The sequence below is a fragment of the Loxodonta africana genome, chromosome 5 (genome assembly GCF_030014295.1).
Source record: "Loxodonta africana isolate mLoxAfr1 chromosome 5, mLoxAfr1.hap2, whole genome shotgun sequence".
NCBI classification, from domain to species: domain Eukaryota; kingdom Metazoa; phylum Chordata; class Mammalia; order Proboscidea; family Elephantidae; genus Loxodonta; species Loxodonta africana.
Window position 1 is genome coordinate 105945734 of NC_087346.1, and position 24084 is coordinate 105969817.

At 42.4% G+C, this 24084-nt stretch overlaps 1 protein-coding gene across 2 annotated transcripts in view; it reads left to right on the forward strand.

The window, feature by feature from the left end:
- SCFD2 (sec1 family domain containing 2) overlaps positions 1-24084 on the forward strand; it is a 551019-nt gene that overhangs the window by 435262 nt on the left and 91673 nt on the right. The window lies entirely within an intron of this gene.

Consider the following 24084-nt stretch of genomic DNA (forward strand, 5'->3'; position numbering starts at 1 on the left):
CGGACACCCTTTTAATTCAGTACTGAAGTCACTACAGAGGTTCACCCTTCAGCCAAAGAATAACAGGCCTATAAAACAAAGAATAATACACGTAGATCAACCGTGTATAGGAGACTAAATGAGAATACCAGCCCAGGGGAAAGAACGAGAAGGCAGGACTGCTCAGGAAAGCTGGACGAATGGAAATAGGGAACCCAAGGTCAAGAATGGGAGAGTGTTGACATGTTGTAGGGTTGGTAACCAATTTCACAAAAACAATATGTGTATTGTTTACTGAGAAACTAATTTGCTCTATTAACTTTCACCTAAAGCATAATTAAAAAAAAAAACTTTCCATGTCAATAAATACAAGTCTACATCATTCAAAAAAAGAAAGAAAGAGGGATGAGGTACACAGGAAAAGCAGATTCCATCTGCTTGGAAAGATATCAGCAAGCAGTCCTTAGGCCCAGTGGTTGCATGATTGATGCAGGTATTCGACCATCTTGGTAGCCAGTGTTGAGGTCTCTATTAAAGAGATTTTGCATCCTTACGTGTTGGGCAATAAGACGATGAAGTTACAAAGCACATTGAGTATAGGCTATTTAGTCACTCTGGTCTCAGCTTCAGCAGGAAAGGAGCAAAAAAAAAAAAAAAAAGGATCAAAAGGTAAATTAGGAGAAAGAATGAAGACAGAAGGGTAAAAGGAGTGTTGTAAGGGGAACATAAGAACAAGTCAAGACCATCGTCAACAAACAAGACCTACTGGCTCTCAGTGCAAATAAGGCTCTCGCACTCTTCATGTACAGCCTAATTTTACTGTTTTCTTCTGCGTGTGTGACTTGAGTATGTGTGTATGTGTTTCAATTTGGAAGCATACCTATCCCCTCTACCTCTCTTGTACTGTACATGTTCTTTGTTCCAGTGACCCTTTGCTCAGTAACTAGTTCCATATGTTTATTGGCTTCTATTTGTAAAGCAACTTTAAGAAAATTCTTTTAGCTAAGGTCATGTCATCTTGGTTTTGCATTCCTTTTAAATGGGAAGAATGTGTTTGGTATGGCTTAAACATTTTTAGAGACCGAAGAATCCGTGTCATATATGAAGCAAGATCATATATAAAGTTGATCTAAAGAAGATGTTCAGGATATTTTGGGGTTAACTTTGGGACCAATGAAAAGGAAAGGCTTACATTCTTGAAGAGTCCCTAACAAAGGGAAACCCATGGGCCATTATAATAGAGACGGATGAGATTTAGAAGTCATGTAGTTGGGGTTCATAAACTTTAACATGCTTAAGAATTACCTGGGGCTCTTGTTAAACAGATAGATTCCTGGGCCTCACCCCCAGAGATTCTGATTTAGTAGACCAGGGGTAGAGCCCAAGAATCTGCATTTTAATAAGCACTCAGGTAATTGTGATGAGTGTGGTCCACACACCACACTTTGAGAAACACTGACCAAGGCCAACCTTTTGTTATTAGCACAGAGAAACTATAGCCAGTAGTTGCAAAATGACCTGTTGAACATCACAGCCATTATAGACTGCAACTAGGACCAAGGACTCCTAATGCCCTGTTCAGAGCTTTGCCCCTCCGCCTCTCGTGAAGAAGCATCATAGCGTAGTGGTTAAGAATATGGCTTCAAGAGTCTGCCTGGGTTCTAATGCCAAGTTGACCACCACCGAACCATAAGACCTTATGCAAGTTACTTTACCCCTCTAAACCCCAGTTTCTTCCTCTATAAAACCAAAACTAAATAAATAAATAAAACCATTGCCATTGAGTTGATTCTGACTCATAGTGACCCTATAGGACAGAGTAGAATAGCCTCATAGGGCTTTCAAGGAGCACCTGGTAGATTCAAACTGCTGACCTTTTGGTTAGCAGCCAGTAGTTCTTAACCACTGAGCCACCAGGGCTCCTTCTTCCTGTATAAAGTAGGAATAATAATAATACCTACTTCCAAGGGTTATTGAGAGGATTACATATGTTAATATACATAAAACATTTTGCATAATGTTCTGTCACACAGTGATATTTTTTATGTGCTTGTGGAGTTCTCATTACTGACCTTTCATTAGGGTTCCACCCTTAACCCCAAGAACTGACTTTTGTCTGCTTTCCATCTGATCCCAAGTATCTGCATGTACAGACAGGTGGCCTTGTCACAGCCACCAAAGGCACAGGGACAAAGGGTAAAACCCCCAGATGGGAAGCTCTAAGCTGGGGACAGTTGGGTTCTGTGTCAATCACCCATTCCCGGAACCGCAGAGGGGAACATGTGGCTACAGCTGAGAAATAGTGTCTCTCTGTCCAGCTCTGGAGAAGCTCTCTTGTTACTCAGAGACACCAAGCCACTCCATGCCAATGGCTCTCGTACCTTTTAGCAAGCTCTATGGGTAAATATAGTTCCAGCAGGTAAGTAATTTACCACAAGCAATAACAATAAGCCGATGATGATACTTAACCATTAACCTGAACTTATTTTTTTTTTTTTATTATGTATTAGGCATTAAGCTGTATAGAAAGACACCTTTTCTCAGCTGTAGCCACACGTTCCCGCCTGTGGTTCCAGGAGTGGGTGACTGACACAAGACTCAACTGTCCCTAAGTTAGAGCTGCCCACTTGGGAGCTTTGCCCTTTGTCCCTGTGCCTGTGGTGGCTGTGACAAGGCCATCTGTCTGTAGACACACAGACATTGGATCAGATGGGAAGCAGACAAAAGCCAGTTATTGGGGGTGAGGGTAGAACCCTAATAAAAGGTCAGTAATGCGAACTCCTCAAGCACATAAAAAATGTCACCATTTTATAGAATGTTAGTGTTGAAAGGAACCTCAGAAATCTTGTCCAGCACCCTCCCCGCCTCAATTAATGATTGAGAAAAGGTCCTGGTTAGAGACAAGGCTGGGATAAAACTACTAATTCCCTTCCTGACCAGAAATAAACACATAGAACCTGCCTTACAGCATTAACAAAGGGCCTCACATCCCAGTCAGGTTTTAATGTGCGAGCGCGAGTTTGTAACCTTGTAATAATGACCGGGGTCAGATGTCTGTGCATGGCTGTCTTTGCTAATTGGACTGAGAGTGTCATTGTTTCCTCTCCGCACCTTGGGAAGTAAAAATAGCCCTGATTAGTCTAAAGGACCAATTTTGATGCAATCAGAGAAAAAGAACCTTTTTCCCCTTTGTGTCTGACTTGATTTCTCATGTACAAAGAACTTGTGTTCCGAGGAGATGGCAGTTTGGATCATGACAATCACGTTTACTGTTCAACTACACACGGAGGCCGGCTGTCCGATTAAATGGCACTCTCTTAAAAACAGCACCGACCAGCCAGTTAATAAAAAACAGCCCTTGCTGAGTCCTGTGTGAGGTGGTTAACTTAGGTTTACATTAACAAATGAAACTATAAGTAGAGCCTTGGACTACTGGAAACACATGCCTCAACCAGTTTTGGGTTTTCATCAAAACCCAGGGCGCCTGGCCCACCCAGCACTTAGATCTGCATGTTGAGGTCTTGTCTTTGTGGACAAAGTCAAAGGAAAATTGAGTCAAAGGAGTCAGGCCTGAGGAGAATACTTTTGCCGAGCTCTCAGGAAGTAGCCTCCCCTCTCTTTTTGGGGGGCTGTGGGGATCTGGTGTGAGGCCGCCATTGTGAGGCTGCAGAGGAGATAGGAACAAAAGCCCGGTAGACTTAGTGAGTGATGGCCATTGGAGCTGCTTGGTATGTGGGCCTCTGCCTTTGTGAGGAGGTCAGCCAAGATTAGTGAGAGCCCATAAACTGCTACGTCAGGGAGAGCCATTGCTGTTCTCAGCAACTGATAGCTGGCAGCAGCTCCCAACGGTTTTTTTTTCCCCCAGTCAGACTCCATACTGCTCCCAGCCAGCTGATTCTTTAACTCTTCCGCTCAGAGCAGCAGACGGTGACAGTTCCCCAGACGTTGCAGCTTTAGTGTTCATCCCCGACATTTAGGTAGCGTGCCAGGGTTATTTATGTAACTAGAATAGCACAGCCAGCACATGCGGACCCAGGTGGCCTCCTCACTCGTCATCTGTCACAGCAGCCTCTGTACATCTCAGGTGGAGGTGCTGAGGCCACACTGGGTCCTTGCATTTCCAACTATTCTGCTGTACGGTGGTTGCAGCCCACTCCTCTGAAAGAGCAACGTTTGTGTTGGAAGCCCATGTGGTTTCTACAATTGTGGGGTATTTTTAATCTACCTGCTCTCCTCCACTTGAATGGCTCTAGTCTCCTAAGCCTGGTGAATCCCCAAAACATCAAAGACCTGAGTTGTGAAGAAGCATTTTGTTCCAACCCCCAGTCCAGGTTTGCAAGGATTTCAGCTCCTCTATCACCTTCATCTCTCCCTCTGGCCCATTGTGCTTCTGGCTGCTTCCCCCAGGGAGCTCCCTGCAGTAGTGCAGAGGCTTGAGGGCCCAGGACTAAAGGGTCCTTGTGGTGGATGTCTATGGTTTTGTCTGCCTGGTGCCCAGTCCTTATGAGAATTCTTCATGGAGAACTGCTCTTCTTCCTCCTCCATCTGATTCTAACGGGGTCTGTCCATGATAGAACCTTACCTTTCCAGTCACAGAACTTACCTAGCTTAAGTACTTCTCTAAGATTTTATTAATTGATATGAAAGGATGAGTGTTTCTTCTTAGCCATGGAGCTGGGAAGATGTGCTTGTAAAAGGTGGCAGCAGCTATGTTTTCATGTTGAATAAAAGATGCCTGTCTGCAGGAGAATGAAGTTGATTCTCAGAGAGAAGAGACAGGAGATCAAAAGTGCCTGGTGGGTTCCAGGTCCTGATTTCACTGTCTCCAGAACCCAGCTGGTACCTGCCCTTCTCTCAACTTGGTTATATGGGCCAATAAAGTCCCCTCTTTGCTTTAAGATAATTTAAGTTGGATTTCCATCACTTGCAGTCAAGAGTCCTGTCTAATATAAGCATCTTGACCTGGTCTCTTTTCTGAAGCCACCTACTTACTCTCCTTTTGTCCCTCAGCAGTATCTCCACTTCAATCTCCAAGGAGAAGGAGGCTTTCCTTCCAAGTGTGACAGGTGGTTGTGGTATGCTGTTGGGGAGGCAGCTACTGGTTCAGGGATAAGAGTTCTCTGAGTTCCTAAAGGAGGTCTGGGACTTCTTCCAGACTTAAAGCTCTGGCTGTGGAGAAATTTACCCGAAGGCCCCTCATGTGTCATCTCAGAGACCCTGCAGCTGGGAGGAAGATTGGAACCCACGGTAGCCTTCACTTCACCTGCAAATCTGAAGTCCTTACATGTCCCCACTGACCACAGCCATAGTTATCTCAACCTATTATGGAGTACTAGGTTAATATAATGGATTATCTTCTGTCCCAACTAGCTGCATGTCCTCACATTGTAACATTCTACCTCAGGCAATATAAGAGATATTTTTCTTAGCCTCAGATCATTGTGGTTGGTCACTGCCTTTGTCCCCGAGTACCATCATGGAAGAGCGTACATTTTTCTACTTCTGTGTATGTAAGTATATTATTTTTTTGTTCTACATGCTGAGGTAGAATCTGCTGCCAGGATCTTTTTATGAATCTCTTCCAAAGTTATGACAAGACTTATTTTCTATGATATTTAGACTAAGGCTAAGAGCAGGGCTCTAGCATCCAATCACCTGGTTGGGTTCCCTGCTTCATCACTTACCTATGGTGCCCCTTTAAACAAATCACTTAACCCGCCTGTGCCACAGTTTCCACGTGACAAATGGGGATAATAATAGCACCTGTTTTATAGGACCAGGGTGAGGAATAAATCTTTTAAAACACATAAAGGGCTTACACATAAATGTTCTATCACATTGTTGTTGTTAGTTGCTGTCAAGTCAGCTCTGACCCACGTACACAGAATGAAACGTTGCCTTGTCCTGCTCCATTTTCATGATCACTGGCCTGCACGCGTCCATTGTTGCGGCCACTGTGTATTTTGAATGAATACCTTCCAATCTAGGGGGCTCATCTTCAAACACTATATCAAACAGTATTCTGTGGTGATCCATAGGGTTTTAATTGGCTAGTTTTCAGAAGTAGACCGCCAAGCCTTTTTTCCTAGTTTGTCTTAGTATGGAGGCTTCACTGAAACCTGGCGGCATAGCTTTCCACATCACAGCAACACATAAGCCACCACAGTGTGTCAAATTGACAAACATGTGGTGGATCACATTAGTAAGCATGTAATAAATGTTGGCAATAATGATAATAGTTGTTGTCGTTGTTTTACATGGAGCTTGTGGGATCTGGTTTCTTATGTTATGACCATATATTTTGCTTGTGGAAAGTGGAACTTGGCAAAATTGGCAGAAAAGAAGACCAATGGAGTGCAGGAAGAGAAAGATGCTGGCATGGCCTCTTGCTGGTAGCCCTGAGCAGAGAGCAGTGCTGAAAACCCACTGCCTGGAGTCTTCCTGTTGCATACAAACACAGAAGAAAAATCCTCGAACTCTGGCTGCCAACTGTGGAAAGCCTGGCCATGTATCTGCTATCTTTTCCTCCTAAACAAAACTGCCTTTGTGGGAGAAAAGGGACCTCAAAGGGTGGGAGGAAAGTAGCGGACAGATGGAGTGAAGAAAGTTTCAAGAATAGGGTACAGCGTGGGAGAAGGCTTGACGTCAGGAATAGGAGGGGTGGATGAAGAGGATGGATTGAGGTTCTTATGTGGATCAAAAGAGCAGGGAAGCAAAGCAGCAGATGAAAAGGAATATGAGGCCATGGAGATAGGAGCCAGCTCCTTGGGGGAGGAGAGAGCCCCTTCCATGGCTGTCTTTTATGGCCCTAAAGAATCCTTCCTCTTCCCACTTCTCAGTCAGACGCGTACATCTGCAAACCCACCAGCCCCTTGAGTGAATGTTTATGCTTAAAGGACGTGATTAAACTCTGGACTTAATTTATGCATTTCTTTGATACTGATGCAGCTGTGTAAGCCATGGTTATTTTATTTACTTTTTTCAGGCACTTCCGTTATGATTTTTGCTAGACTCCTTGCTCCCTTTTCTTGTTGCTTTTCCTAGCCTTTCATCTGTTTGCCTGTGTGTATTAGGTTGAAGTTCATGAAGTTGCTGTTTTTCAGCCATTTTTGACTTGCCAAAACAGCAATTTCATGGTATTCAACCTAATAGTTTCAAGTTTGGATTGTAGCTCTCAAGTTCCCAGGGGAGACCGACTACAGCCCTCTGCCCCGCGTGTCTGCCACTGATGATAGGTGGTCGATGATGACAGAAAACTGTCCGTCATGAATGGAGAATGGATATACGGGCAGCTCACAGGCAGACTGCAGTACTCTGTGCCGGGCACCGCCCCGAGCCCTACTCACGTGTCAGCACGCGTGGTCCTCACACCAACCCCATGGCATAGTATTTGGAGTCCCCATCTGTGATGAGGGAAAGGAGGCGCAGAGAGGTAAGTTAGCTTGCCCAGGGTTGCACAGCTAGTAGGTGGCAGAACCAGGGTTCGGACTGCGACAGCCCTGCTCAGGAGGAGTCTGTGGTCTTAACCACTACACTACAAAGTGATGTTTGACCGAGCAGTCACGTAGTCGGCAGTGCTCATCTGTCAATCACTGTCGGCTACTATTTTTATGATTAATCAAATATTCCTGGCCAGACTTCTGGTTTTGTTGGATATTTTGTATTACTGTTGGCTTGGATAAAGTAGTGTTTTTAGATAAATTCTAAAATAAATTCATTAGTAATTACCCATTTGAGGAGTCCCTGGGTGATGCAAATAGCTAAACACTCAACTACTAAACCAAAATGTCGCCAGTTCGAACCCACCAATGGCTCTGTAGAAAGAAAAACCTGACCATCTTCTCCTATAAGTATTACAGCCTAGGAAACCCTGTGGAGCAGTTCTACTCTGTCATACAGGGTTGCTATGAGTCAGAATCAGCTTGATGGGCCCTAACAACAATAATCATATACCTACCACCACCACCTCCACCAACTCCACTACCAAAGGGCTTACACATGAATGTTCTATCACATTGTTGTTGTTAGTTGCTGTCAAGTCAGCTCTGATGCATGCCACCACCACCTCCACCTCTACCACCTTGACCGCCTCCACCACACCACCACCACCACCACCTGTACCACCTCCACCTCCTCTACCACCTCCACCACCACCACCTCCACCACCTCCGTCACCACCACCACCGACTCCACCACCTCCACCTCTACCACCACCACCGACTCCACCACCTCCACCTCTACCACCACCACCGACTCCACCACCTCCACCTCTACCACCACCACCGACTCCACCACCTCCACCTCTACCACCACCACCGACTCCACCACCTCCACCTCCACCTCTACCTCCACACTCCTCCTATTACTTCCTCACACATTTGTCTTAAAACAGACACTTTACAAAGTGTTTTTATATACAGGTTTCACTCATTCCTCACAATCCCTGTTTCCTGGATTAGGAAATGATATTCTGGCAGGGTAGAGGACTTTCCCAAGTCTTCTGTGAGTTCCATCCACAGGAAAGCAGGTTGTCATGATTCCATGTGAGGTTCTCCCTAGAATTCACTTGATAGTGTTAAAAAGATGGGTTTGGTGGAACAATGGTGGTGTAAGAGCCAGGCAAGCCTTGCCTTGACCCCCTGCTCCATTGTCTGTGTAACCTCGGTGAGAAGATACATCCTCCCTGATCTCTGTTTATTTTTTAGATCGGGGACAGTTACCACGTACCAGTATTGGTGTCTGATGCTGTCCCTGAACTTCTTTATATAGTAGACGTAGTGGAGGTTTCTTTCCTGCCTTTTTGTTCTACCTTAGAGTGTCTGACCAGTGTTACTCCAAGTCACAGTCATTGGCAAAATCTGACACCAGGTCTCTAGGGTGTAAAACAAACCAAACTAAATGCACATTCTTTATGGCTGTAAACTGTTGTAGTTAAATGACTGCTTTTAGAGTTTTTCATTTGTCCGATGGGGATAATAATAACAGCAACTCCCGCAAGGGCTCCTTGAGAGGACTGAAGAAGATAATGTATGAATGACAAGGTGCACACTTTGCAAGAGCTCAGATAGTGCTGCAGCTGTTGTTGTTACCATTATTCATTCATGTTGTTACTTCCAACAGGCCTTAATATTCAACCTACCTGCAGAGTAAGTCATTGGTCCTATGGGATGTAAATACTTTTGTGTTTCTCTGTGGCCACTATAAAGATACTTTTCCTAGATTTCCAGATGGTAGTTGTCATTTTATCATAGGTTCTTTACTATTTGGTGACTTTCTCAGGGAATCTTTAGGTCATGTGAAGATTTCTATTTTTATCTGGGAAAAAGCGGGGGAGAATTTGGTGTTTTAGGGAATGAAAGGATTATCATTTTTTTAATGGACCTGTTTCCAACATGTGTCCCCTTATCACTAACAGGTTGTAAAGCTGTAAAGCTGCCTGTTCCACACTAAATCGTGGGTTACATATCAGAAAAGATAAACGCCCTCAGCAAACTGCACAGTGTCTACATGCTGTTTGGCTCACGGAGATACTGCCGTATGTGGTTACTAGTTATTTTTTAAAAAATAATTTAAACTATTACAGTAACAATGGAAATATTTTAAAGTCTGTGTTTAGTATTTATAGGGGGAGAAGATAAATTTTATTCCCCAGTAAAATTAAACTGGCCTCATTTAACGTATTTGCTTTGTTTGTCTCACAGGGATTGTCAGCTTTTCAAAGGTGCCAAGTCTTAAGCTATTCATTCCTTTGCAGCAGCAGAATGCAGAAAGCTAGAGAGGAAAACAGCTACCTTAAGCTTACGCCCTAGAAAGATCCCGTAACTGTGAGGTATTACTGTCTGCATCACCACCCCATCCCAGCCATCTCTGAGTGTGGGGGTAGGGACTTTTGACCATTACTGAGACAGAGAGAAAACAGAAATGTGATTTTCCTGCTTTCCTCCTATCTTCTGGCCTCAGTTCAGGCTTCTCTTTACCAACCTGGCATGAATCTGTCCCCAGGTACTAGCCCTAGGTGCAGATACTACCCTACTGCCTTTACCTCTACCATCTCTTCAGGAGTTTGTTCTTAAAATACTGGTCACCTGGAAGCAGAGTAACTTATCCTCTGAACAGTGTTGGAATGCATTTTAATACTCCAACTCCCTTTTTTAAATCCGTCGTCATTAACACCATTAGTCAGGATATTCTGTGTTTTGCTGCAGTAACAAATTAATATCAAAAGCTCAAGGGCCTAATTCAACCAAGAATTTATTTCTTGTTCATATTACACATCCAGTGTGGCTCAGTGGGGTCTCCATTGCACACATTTCCTGAAGGACCCAGACTAATGGAGGCCAGCTTCAGCATCTGGAATTAGAGGCCTCCACACTATGGTGAAGAAAGAGAAGAGCTCAAGGGTCTCATAAGCTTTTAAATGCTTCAGCTGAGAAGTAGTGCCATCATTTCTTCTTACAGCCTGTTGGCCAGAACTAGTCATATGGCCTGTCCATTGTGAGGGGGACTGGGAAATGAGGAGGATCACATGGGTGTTTAATAAGTAGACAATGTCTTTGCCACAATATCTCCAAAAATTTTTCAATATAACGGAGTAGATTATAACTTTCTGAACATAATTTAGCCTTCCTAAAGGCATTGGGGAGCCCTGGTGGCTTAGTGGTTAAGAGCTAAGCTACTAACCAAAAGGTTGGCAGTTTGAATCCATCAGCCGCTCCTTGGAAACCCTATGGGGCAGTTCTTCTCCATCCTATAGGATCGCTATGAGTTGGAATCGACTAGATGGCATTGGGTTGGTTGGTTGGTAAGGACATTGGTTGGCTAGATAGGAGTTGTCAGTTTTCAAAAACTTCCCAGTTCTCTTCTGTCCTCCTAGACCACTTTGTATGCACTTTGATTGTACGCCTTACCATATTGCATTATATTTAGTTGTCAATGTATCTGTTTTCGCTCCCTCTGCCTCTCCTCCTCTCTCCTAACTAAATTACCAAATCCTGAGAACAGAAAACAGGTATATGTGTATATGTTCATGTGTGTGTATTTTTAAGCATTGCTAATACTTTGCAAAGTGCCTAGTTCTCTGGTGATTCAGGAAGTAATAAAGGGAGGAAATGAAAGAAGGAGAGAGAGAGACAAAAGAGTCAGAGGGTAGGTTAATTATAAACTAAACTCATAGATCATGGGTTGATTTTTACCAACATAGTGGGCACAAAAAAACCCTGGTGGTGTAATGGTTAAGTGCTACGGCTGCTAACCAAGGGGTCGGCCGTTCAAATCCGCCAGGCACTCCTTGGAAACTCTATGGGGCAGTTCTACTCTGTCCTGTAGCATCGCTATGAGTCGGAATTGACTCGATGGCACTGGGTCTGGTTTTGGGTTAGTGGGCATGAATCTCAAAATAAACAGTTAAGTGTATAAAAAACATAACTTTAAAACATTGTCTTTCACTCTCTTAATTTATATGTTGTACTCCTATTCCCCTGGTGGTAAAAACTTACTATCTGGCAATTCCAAGTCCTCCGCCTCTTTTTTCCAGGGCCATGTCTAAGTTTTGAAACCAATTCTGTAAGGAGTAGGTACCTGTTCCACAGGTGCTACCTGTCTCTGAAGGCATCTCCTGTGATATCCTTTGTTCCATTAATCTCCATTGTCATGGGCGGCCCCTTGTTCCTGTTTAGAAGACATCTTTGGGTCCAGCACACTCTGTCTCTCTGAATGTCTCTGAACTCCATTAGGTCACGAGAAGCATTCTGCTACCCCTGAGCAAGGGGCCACAGGTAACCCCAAGAGTCTACTCTAAGCCTTCAGTAAGCCACACTGGAGCACATACAGTGCGGGGCCATGGAAAAGTCTATGGCTTTGTCTGACCCATGCCCGAGCCATTTCTGCTCTGAGTCTTCCGCTTTTCTGGGCTCTATGTAAGAGATGAGGCACAAATTCTCTTTGTTCTAAAAACCTACAAACCTGTCTAGAGGTTCTCTCCCTCTCCTTCCAAGGCATTGCTACAAAGATAAGTAAGGAGAAGGGCCCCCTTTTCTTAGGGACCTATAACATTTGTGAAGTCTCTAGATGGTGCAAACAGTTAAACCCTCTACTACTAACCGAAAGGTTGGCAGTTCAAACCCACTCATGCCTCAGAAGAAATACCTGGAGATCTACTTCCGAAAGGTCACAGCCATTGAAAGTCCTATGGAGTGCAGTTGTACTCTTCAACACACATGGGGTCACCATGAATTGGCATCAACTTGATGGCAACCAACAGCAATAACAGTGCACCCAGCAGGACAGTAGGCACTAGTAGACAGTGTATAGGACAAGGTGAAGATGCCCCTAGATTAAATTTAGAGACAAAAAAACAAGTAGATTACGTTGAGAGTGGCCCTAGTGTTGGCATATATTGATAGATTTTCCTCTTCACACACATACAAAATTGCATTTCCTTTGATCCATCCCCTTTAAATGAGCTAGGTATTGAGATTTTAAAGTTAGGCCCCAAGGATACACAGGGCATAGAAAGAAGCAAAATTGGCTTCTTTCCTCCAAGACTAGGAAAAAAAAAACATTGCCGTCGAGTCGATTCCAACTCATAGTGACCCTATAGGACACAGTAGAACTGCCCCATAGAGTTTCCAAGGAGCACCTGGTGGATTCGAACTGCTGGCCTTTTGGTTAGCAGCTGAACTCTTAACCACTACGCCACCAGGGTTCCTAGACTGGAGAAATGTCCCTGGTTTGTGAGTGGGGTGGGTGGTATATGATGGGGGTGGGGTGTGGTGGGGGTTGGGGGTGGGGTGTGATGGGGTGGGGTGGAAGTAGAGAAGAGCTGATAGGGAAGTAAGGAATAAACAAATGTTATAAACCATTTGCTATTGAGTTAATTCTAACTCATGATGACCCCACACGTTGCAGAGTAGAACTGTGCTCCTTGGGATTTTCAAGGCTGTGACTTTTCGGAAGCAAAGCCCAGCCCTATCTCCCAAGGCACCTCTAGGTGGGTTCAAACTGCCAATTTTTCAGCTAGTAGTTGAGTGCTTAATCATTTGCACCACGTAGGGACTCTTTTTTTTTTTTTGGTGCATGGAGTAAGATAACCCACAAAGGTGTTTGTCGGCCATTAGTTCATCACTTGGGCTGTCCTGTAGGGTTGCTATGAATCAGAATTAACTCGACGGCAATGGGTTTGCTTTTTTTTTGTGGTTTGGTTGTACTCACAGTAGACACACCGCCAGCTTCACTCTGCACATTGGAGACACATGCTGGAAGGCCAGGCTTTGCCTCCCCACCATGGGGTTCTCTGTCTAGAAGCTGCACTTTCCTCTGTTCTCTGGATTCTGTACCAAGATTCAGAGACATCTTGCCCATTCTGACATTATGATAGTGCAAAAAACAACAGCAACAGCAACAACAAAAAAAACTGTTATCATCGAGTCAATTCCAATTCATGGTGACCCTATGTGTTACAGAGCAACACTGCACTCCATAGGGTTTTCTTTGTTATGCTCTCTATGGAAGCAGATTGCCAGGTCTTTCTTACACAGTGCCACCAGGTGGGTTCAAACTGCCAACCTTCAGGTTAGTAGTCAAGTGAAAACCATGTGTGCCAACCAGGGACCTTTTGGTAGTGTAGGCCTGGCTTATTTAGGCCCTAAATAAAAAGATGAAAGATTTGTAATTTTGTTTCCATGGTGCACTTAGATATGGCCCTTGTGCCTCCCCTGTGCATCTCTGCATCTCCCAAGAAATAGGGAAGATTGGTGCTGAGACTCTGGGTTGGTCACAACAGACTACATTTCGAACAATGGAGCCAGTGGACCAGGGGAAGTTTATTTTCTCTGTACCCCTCAGTAATCTTGTAGGAAAAACTGTCTGCCCTGAACCCTGAGGGAAGATAGCCCATATAGAAAAGAGCCCCAGAACACCTGTTGGTTATGTCCAAAATGAAAGTTATGGGCCTCAGACATCAAAAGGGAGAGTGGCTGGTTTCAGAAACAGCTGAAGCTACAAATGGTTGTGGGAGATAAATGCATTGCACCCATAAAGGGCAGCCCTGTGCAGGCCCTGGACTCCCAGGCACTGATTCCTTAACCGTATTTTCAGAACGTACATATTGGAAAAGATCTCACTATTAAAATATAAACATATAAATAAATAAATGTGTGTGTATGTGTGTGATGAACTAGTGTTCTAAGGGTATGTTGTTGTTAGGTGCTACTGAGTCAATTTCAACTTCTAGTGACCATGTGTGACAGAGTAGAACTGCCCCACAAGGTTTTCTAGGCTGTAATCTTTACAGAAGCAGATCACCAGATCTTTGTCCGGTAGAGTGGTGGAGTGGCTGGCTTGGTTCGAACCACCAGCCTTTCTGTTAGCAGCCAAGTGCTTTTAACCAGGGCACCACCAGGGCTCAGAAGGTTAGTGTCATGTAAAAAGTTATGATGAGATCATGGAGCACCAAACAGGCCAAGTGACTTTGCCTCAGGTCCTACACAGTGTAGTGGCTGGGAAACATCTATCAAAGTCAAATCTTCTGCTTTCCGTCTGTGTATTTTCTCCTCCAGAAACTTTTGTGCTCAGAGTTTTAATTCAGTTTGATGATTCAAGAGTCTTTTTAAGCCCTGTCTTAAGATGCTTGCTTTTAATAAATTGATATTAAAAGTGGCTGATTAGAGAGAACAAAATAGAAGGCATGATGTGGGAGAAAGAGAATATACATTACAGCCCTGGAAATAGACACAAAAAAGAATCAACCCATCGATTTTTTTAAACCTAGCCTATCCACCCCCATGAAGTATACAGACGGGCAGGATAAAGAATGGACCCAGCATTTTCTCCCACTGGTTGCTAATGCTGGTGGCTATCTCCTCTGGGGTTATAACCATGTACATACAAGTAGGAGTTGGGAATTATTATATTTCTGTGTGTGAACCAATAGTTACAAGTGAGGAGACGTAACATGTCACCACCATTGTTGTTGTTGTTAGGTGCTGTCAAGTTGATTTTCTGCTCATAACAACCCCATGTGACAAAGTAGAACTTCTCCATAGGATTTTCTTGTCTGTAACCTTTACGGGAGCAAATCATTAGATTTTTCTCCTGTGGAGCTGCTGGGTAAGTTCAAACTGCTAACCTTTTGGTTAGCAGCAGGGTGCTTAAATGTTGTGCCACCAGGGTTCCTTAGTATGTCACCACTAGTAGGAGAGTATTAGTGTTGATTTACTTCTGTGCAGTTCTATATAAAGTTGCACTGCACTTACTAGCATCTTTAAGGTCACTTTAAAGTCATTATAGTGCTCTCTCTTTACAAAAGGGGAAACTGAGACTCAGAGATCAAGATCTGTCCAAAGTTCTACAGCAAGTCCGGGTCCTCTAACTCCAAATCTCTTGTTTCTTCTATGGCATCCCACCTGCATCAGTCATGGTTTGTCAGTCTTTCAGGGACCATGGGCCTTGGTGAGAGAGAGTGCTAGGAGGGCCGTGACTCCGCTAAGAATCGTACTGTCGTGGGATAAAGCAGAGAAGAAACCAAAACAAAAACCAAACCCACTGCTGTCGAGTCAATTCCAACTCATAGCAACCGTATAGGACAGAGTAGAACTGCCCCATAGAGTTTCCAAGGAGCGCCTGGCAGATTTGAACTGCCTACCTCTTGGTTAGCAGCCGTAGCACTTAACCACTACACCACCAAGGAGGGAAGAGAGAGCGTATTTGTGGAGCACTTGCTTTTTTCCAGGCACTTGATATCCTTTATCTCATGTCAGCTCTTTGTTTTATTTACACTAATAAACATTGCAGTCTTTCAGCTAAGGGTCCCAGCCTCTACTGCTATCCCTGGTGGTACTGGGTAGTATCAGACTTTTAAATTTGTGTCATTCTCATTCCCCTTATTATGTGTAAAGTGGCACAAATGTGCATGCTTTTTCACAGTTCATACTATTTCTTCTGTGATTTGCCTGTTTATATCCTTTGCCTACTTTTCTACTTGGTTGGTTGTCTTTTTCCTTTTGATTTTCTTATTTTTTCACTTGTCTTTTGTCTTCGTATAGTCCTTTGTTGGTTTTATATGTTACAAATATCTTATACTTAGCCTAAGGCTTGTGTTTTCACCTTGTTTGGGGCATCCTTCAATTTTTCTAAAAATTTGAAAGCTTTGTGAGTTTGTTTTTTTTTTTCACATTTAGGTTTTAATACACCTGATTTTTTTTTTCTTTTTTCCCCCTGTATATTTTGTGATACTGGGATCACATTTTATTTTTTTCCAAACACCACTCGTTAAGCAGTTCTTCCCTTCCCTGCTGAATTTCCGGGCTGTCGTGGTCATATATCAGGTTTTCATATATACAGGGGCTGTTCATGGTCTCTCTGTTTTGTTCAGTTGATCTATTTGTCTATTCTTGAACTGATGCCATACTGTCTTAATTACTGTATATTTCTAATGAGCCTTGTTCTTCAAATTTGTTTTGGTTATTCTTGACCTTTTGCTCTCTCATAGAAGCTTGAGAATCAATTTGCTAATTTCACACACACACACACTCTCCTCACTTTTGTGTTTTGATTAAAATTGTGTGGAATTAATAGATTAATTTTCAGAGAGTTGATATTTTTACAATACTGATTCCTAATGGAACTTGGGTTTGACCTGCCACAAGTGTATGAATACCAGAGCCTGCTTTGAGTCCTGAAACAACGCCTAGCTTCTGCCTGCCAGTGGGCCTGTGAATGAAGAGCTCTTTCCGAATGGCCATCCTTGACTGAACCTTGAGTTCATTACAGCAGATATTTTTCTCTATAGCAAGCCAAGGGGGATAATGATTATTGCAGTGCAATTTGCCAAGATTTTTTTCTAGCCGAGTGATCAAATACATGTAATTAGGCAGAAGACAGCATGTAAGAACAGTACAAGGGCCAACCTGGCTCTGACAGATGGATCCCAAGACGGCCTGAATGAGAACGTTACATGCACCGGAGCACAGTGAGCAGTCTGCGTGGGCTGGAAACTCTGTCAGCAAGACAAGGGATTCAAAAATAGAATAATGGGAAAACAAGAACAGTGTCTTCAAGCCTGCTGGGTTTGACATGACCCAGCCAATTTCATTCCAAAGATTACCCTCTTTCCTCTGATGTGTATTTTCTTATTCCTCCCAGCTTTCCTTCCATAAATACCTAAGGCCCAAAGAAAAACAGTCCCCAAATTGTAGATAGTAATAGCGCAAATCCTTTATTCTGGATGCCTACGATACTGTTAAATGAGGTTTCTTTTTTTAGAGGATGAGAGCCTATTTCTTTTAACTCTTAATATTTTCAAGGAGATAAAATAAATAGCTGTATTATGTTAAACTACAGAAGCAAAAGTAATATTTGTGAGCAGGGGATAGAAATTGTGGTGATTGCTCATGACCTTAGCCATAGACATTGTCATGGTAAGTCCTTTATACTTCCAATTATAGAAAAACTCTTGAGAATTTTTTCTCTTTGTTCAAGAAGGAATAGTGAATTTGAGGTTTACACATCAAACATGTTTTTAGGACAAATAAGATGGGCAAATATTCCCGACTTTTTAAAACTTGGAATACCCTAACCTTTGGTAATTTTTTTGCACACAGAAATCCCTACCCTTCTAAAAGTACTCAATGGAATATATTTTTCAAATGGAAAATTTTAATATTTTGCATTGAGATTTTGAGGATATTTTCTGAAGCCTTCTGAGATAAGCCTATAAGGTCCACAAGTGAGAATCACTGCTTTGGAAGATGCATTTTACACCAAGAAGGAAAACAGATGGTCTGTGGTTTCTAAACCTGGCTGACCACCAGAACCAAGTATCGAGCTAAAAATTTAGATCCCCAGATGCCACTCCCAGAGATTCTGAATTAGCCATCTATGACAAGCAATTTTCTATGCTTTTGAGGCAAGCAACTTTCAACTTTTTACAAGTAACCTATTTCATTTTTCTGCTATAATTAATCATTCCAAATACATAGGTTCTATTTTCTTCTAAAACTGTAAGAGCTAGAAGACGAGTTAAAAGGATGCAGCATATGATATTAAAATCCAGTTAATTTAAGAATAAGAGAAGAATAAAGAAAAAAAAAATTCGATGTTTAAAAACCAAAACCAAACCCATTGCCATCGAGTTGATTCCAACTCATAGCGACTGTATAGGACAGAGTAGAACTGCCCCATACAGTTTTCAAGGAGTGCCTGGTGGATTTGAACTGCCGACCTTTTGGCTAGCAGCTGTAGTTCTTAATCACTATACTACCAGGGTTTCCTTTTGATGTACATAAACCCTAAATTCATTATTCCTTCTTGAGTGAAGAGAAAGGAATATAACAGTTCTCAGGTATCTTTCTATAATTGAAAAGTTAAAGAAAGACAAAGAGTTAAATTTAAAGTCAGTAAAAGGCTCGTCCCATTTGAAATGTTTTGTTTTGTATTGCTTGGAAAATATGCCCAAGAATATCTGATAACAGAAGCCTGCGGAAAGGTCTTGCTCTAGTGGGAGCTGTAACTTTCTGTTGATAAGGAATTCTGTCCCCTTGGTTTTGTTTATTGGTGGTGATAGTTTTAGGATTTGATTTTTTTTTTTTTTTCCCTTGACTTTAGCAGAAGTTCAAGTCATTTTCCCATGGATTAACACTGGGAACTGACGAGAAAAGAAACATTTTCGAAAAGGTCAATGTTAAATCTTCATATTATGTCTATGCCAAGGATGAGGCATGATTTTGCCAAAGTTCCAAATATGTATATTGAAGGGGGAAGGGATTAGAAAGAGAAAATCTTAATTAAGTGCAGACTGAGTATATAGAAATTGGGACACAACCAGATTTTCTGGGATAGGCCTTTAGTTCCTTAAAGAAAGGTGAGTTAAATGCATAATTAAATGAGATTCACACACTTGTAATGTATGGATATAGTCTCATGGAACAAAATTTAATCATTACAGATAAAATCACAAATTCCTTGCTGTTACCCTTTTCTAATTCCACTCCCGTTTCCATAAGTAACCCTTGTCACTGGTTTAGATATAGTCTTCTACACTCTTTTCTAAGCATTTGCACACAAATGTATGTGCAAAGGTATGCTTAGAATCATATAGGGCTTTTTTAAGCATGTATATCATACCATATATGTTATTCCGTGACTTGATTTTTCCACTTAATATGTCTTAGCATTCCTTTTAGGTTACCTCAGAGATCTACCTTGTTCTATTATTAATGACCGCATAAAGTCCCATCTTATGAATTTAACCATTATTTATTGGTGCACATATTAAGTAATTGTTTCTAATTATTCTCAACTACAAACCATGTATAATGACTACCCTTCTACATGTTTCTTTGTACTCAAGTAAGATTATATCTAGGATAGATTCCTAAAAGTATAATGGCTGGGTCAAAGGAACTGTATGTTTATAATTTTAGTAGCTACGAAGTATATTGCCCTCCAACCAACCCTGTACACTGTCACCACACTTTCATATTTTCAAGCTTTAAAATGTTTACCATTCTGACGGGGGAAAAGAACTGTTTTGTATTTTGATTTAATGAGATTCAATTTTTAATACCTTTTAAGAACTGTCATGTTAATAAATTCGCATACCCCATGTGCACACAGATACACACACATGCATGCAGAGGAAACCTTTGACCATATGATCATGTTTAGATTCACCATAAGTACACCTTATTGCAGTCTCCAGTCATTACTGCCTCGCCTCCGGAGCCCAATTTTAAGACAGAATAGGTAACTACTGTGGCAACCAGCTTTGTGCTAGATACTGGGGGGAAAAAGAAAACTACATATTCCAGGATCCAAGCTATTCACTAACAGAAAGAAGTTGTTCCATAACTCAAGAGCACTTGATAGTCTACATGGTCCTTTTCAGCTCTAACTTACTATGATTCTTCTATGAGATTAGCTAGTTGACAGTAATACACAGGGTCTTGAGGAAATGGGATTCAGTAGGGAGGAGATGGCCAAGAAAGATCTGCAGCTATAGTGGACACAGAAAGGCTTGATTACCTTTGGGCAGCACAGAGGCATTGGGTAACTACAGGGAGGGGTATCGGCTAGAGACCAACTTCCCCTGTCCACCAGTAGACCTTACCTTGCCTACCTATAGCTCTGCCCAGACGGATTTGTCTGATCAAGCATTAGGAGAGTGTACCCAGCCAAGTAACTGAAATGTACTGAAAACTAGATTAGAAAGTTGAAATAGCTCCTCCATGATGTCAGCTTAGACTGAAGAAGAGCAGCCAGCCCATTGTGTCCTTGAGAGCAAAGTATAGATAATAAATGTGCTATTAGAACAGCATTATGGTTGTTAGTTGACGGTGAGTTGGCTCCAACTCATGACAATTCCACGTACAACAGAATAAAACATTGTCTGGTCCTGTGCTATCTTCTCAATCATTGGTATGCTTGAGTTCATAGTTGCAGCCACTGTGTATTTTGAGTGCTGTCTTGGGTTGAATTCTGTTCCCCCAAAAATGTGTGTTATCAATCTGGCTGGGCCATGATTTCCAGTATTGTGTGGTTGTCCTCCATTTTGTGATTGTAATTTTACGTTAAAGAGAATTAGGGTGGGATTATAACACCCTTACCCACGTCACATTCCTGATCCAACATAATGGGAGTTTCCCTGGGATGTGGCCTGCACCACCTTTTATCTCTCAAGGGATAAAAAGGAAAGGGAAGCAAGCAGAGAGTTGGGGACCTCATACCACTAAGAAAGCAGTGCCAGGAGTGGAGAGTGTCTTATGGACCAGGGTCCCTGCATAGAGAAGCTCCTAGTTCGGGGGAAAGATTGATGAGAAGGCTGACAGAGAGAGAAAGCCTTCCCTTGGAGCTGCTGCCCTGAATTTGGACTTTAGCCTACTTTACTGTGAAGAAATTTCTTGTAGCTAAAGCCATCCACCTGCTGTATTTCTGTTACAGCAGCACTAGCTAACTAAGACAGGTGCCTTCTAGCCCAAGGAGCCCTGGTGGCACAATGGTTAAAAGCTACAGCTGCTAACCAAAAGGATGGCAGTTTGAATCCACCAGCTGCTTTTTGGAAACCCTATGGGCAGTTCTACTCTGTCCTATAGGGTAGCTATGAGTTGGAATTGACTCAAAGGCAACAGGCTCACCTTCCAGCAGCATATCGAACAATATTCTGTTGTGATCATAGGGTTTTTGTTGGTTAATTTTTGGAAGTAGATCACCAGGTCTTTCTTCCTAGTCTGTGTTAGTCTGGAAACTCTACTGAAACCTTTCTACCATGAGTGACCCTGTTGATATTTGAAATACCAGTGACATAGCTTTACGCATCCTGGCAACATGCATGTCACCAATGACAGACAGGTGGTGGGTTAGAACAATTCCAATGTTCTTGTGGAGAAACAAAGTCATGGCCCCTGTTTCTTTATATGTTAAAAGAACAATCTTTCTGACCATGTGATCTGGCATGGATTCTGAAAGTTGGAATAATATAGTTGATACTATTCTTTTATGCCTATGATCCCTTCTTTTACTGCTTACCCTATTTGTCAAGTTTCTGCTCTTTAATGTTAGACATTAGGGGCATGAGAAGGAGCCTACACTTCCAAGACATGGTTGTTAGAAGGCAATATCATTTTCAGTGTCCTCTTCCCCAGCCACCAGCTTTCGGCGTTGAACTCAACAACACTGTTGCAGTGTGGAAATCTTTTTAAAATGAGATAAGTAGTGATATGTCATTTCTCTGAATAATGAAATAACGAATTCTCAGTCTTGGTCTAAGCCAACCTAAAATTAGTATTGAAGTCTTATGCTATAATTACATTAATCCAGACTAAAAGAGACAGAATGTGTTTAAAATTACAGGTGTTATCTGTCATTCAATAAAATCCATTTGAGAATATTTTTAGTGCTTATTATCCTTGTCAGTTTCCAAGGATCTCATTTATCTGCTGAGTAATTATTTGCACCACTGACATTTTGACATCCTGGGGCTTTTATGTTTAGGCTCTCATTTCATTTATATTGTTTGGTAAATAAAATGTTCTCAGTGGGCTAAAAATAAAGATGTACCATATGTCTAAATTTACCCCTCCCATGTGGTTCTATTTTACACACGTTGAAGTGTTGAGAGAACAAGGAAGCCGAGATGGGTTATGCAGGGTCTCTCTTCACGTCATCCCTATTATGCTAGATTTTCATTTACATAGTGGATAAGCCTGATACCTATCTTCAAAATGGATTTAAAAAAAAAAAAACCCTGAGTTACTAATACGTCTCCTTTAATATGAGATATTTAGAAGTCAGCACATTCAGCAAGGCAAGCTCTTGATCATAGTGCAGGCTGGGGGCTACAGCTTGCTTTCTTGTGTCAGGCATACCATCTTGAGTCACCAGGCTACTCCCACAACTTTGTTTTGTTTTAATTATTTCTTACTATTTTAGAATGTTTTTCTTTAGTAGCAGCAGTTTAATGTCAAATTCAGATAATGCCAAATTCCCATCTGCTTAAAGCTTTTTTTTTTTTTTGCTTTTCCCTTCCATGGAAGATGTATGTAGATAACTATAACTGCCTCTACAATTATCTATAGTCTTTGCTATATAGACAAATCCTATTTTGGTGAAGAATAGTCTCACGTCAAAAAAGCTCAGAATAGCTAAAATATTTCCAAGGCCAAGCCTCTGTGCCACTTGTTTCGGGCAATATTCACTAGAGTGAAATGCGCTCTCCTTGTGCCTCTGTCCCTCTCCCTTCTATAGTTCCCACCCTGAGATGTTGCTCAGTAAGAGTGCTACCTAAAGAGAACAAGCTAACTTTCACTGAGTGCCAAGTACTGCTTCAAGGCCTTTCCATATATTACCTCATTCACTCCCCCAGCAACTCTATGAAGAATCTACTGCTATCACTGCTACCACTGTTTCACAGATGAAGCCCAGAGAAGTTAGGTAACTTGTCCAGGCCCACTTAGCTAGTAGTTGGCAGAACCAGGAATCATACAAGTCTCCGTGACTCCTGAGATCAGGCTCCTAACCATCACACGTTACCTCTCTTAAGTCAATGCCTCCAGCCAAGATGGTCATGCCCTTCCAGACCAGTTCCCATCTCTTTTCAGATCATATCAGCACTGGAATTGGAACTCTTACCCAAGATGACTCTCAGAGTACCACTCACTTTCCAACTTCTCCATCAGGGCCCATGGCCCACCCTCCTCCCCATTCCTTGATGAGATAGCTCAGCAGCCAGTCTTTTGCCAAATCTTCTGCAGCTTCTGCTCCTCCCTTTCCTTTTTCTTTGACTACCAGTTATCTCCTGTCTGCCACCTCGAGTCAAGATTTTAAACCTTACCTCTGCTTGCTGTGCATTCTAATCCTTCCACACAGAGAACCAGCTATAGAACCAGCAGTAGCTTCTCTTTAACTAATACAGAAAATTAACACGGCCTCCCAGCATTCACCATTCAGTGGGTAACTTGTCGCTATACCCATGCTTTTTGAGATTTCCTCATCTCTCATCAGGGCAGGCCCTGTGTTGAAGCTAGGCAGTCTGTCTCAGATGAAGCATTTGGAGCATGCCTTCTGCGTGCCAGATAAGTGAACCAGAGCGAATGTCTGACTTCCAGAAGTGCTCAGTCTAAAGGCAGAGACAGGTTCAACACAATGGGGTGATGCATCAATGCCGTATTTCTGGGAGCTTTGAGGCTAAGCCCCTGGGCGAGCAGGCCTAGAAGTGGAGCGTTTAGCTTTCCAGACTCTGCTACTGAGAAAGACCTATCCAAATAAGCTGCAGCAAGTGCCAGAAAAGCAATCCATCCTGTCTGCCATGCACAGCTTTGTTTTTATTCAGAGCACTTATTACATTTTAGCATTTCATTCTATGTTTATTTGTTTACCTGTCCCCTGAACTAGGATTAAGAGCCATGAAGTAGGAACTTTGTCTTGTTTATAGTTGCATCCCCTAGAAACTGCACCTGGTACATAATAGGTACTCAACAAATAGATATTGAATTAATTTAGTTAGCTGGAAGTGACCTTCTGGAGCTGTGTTGAGAGCAGGTGTGGGGCCGCATACCACCTCTGCAGGAAAGAGCTCCAGGATTTAACAATGTCTTTCATGGGCTTGGAAAGAGT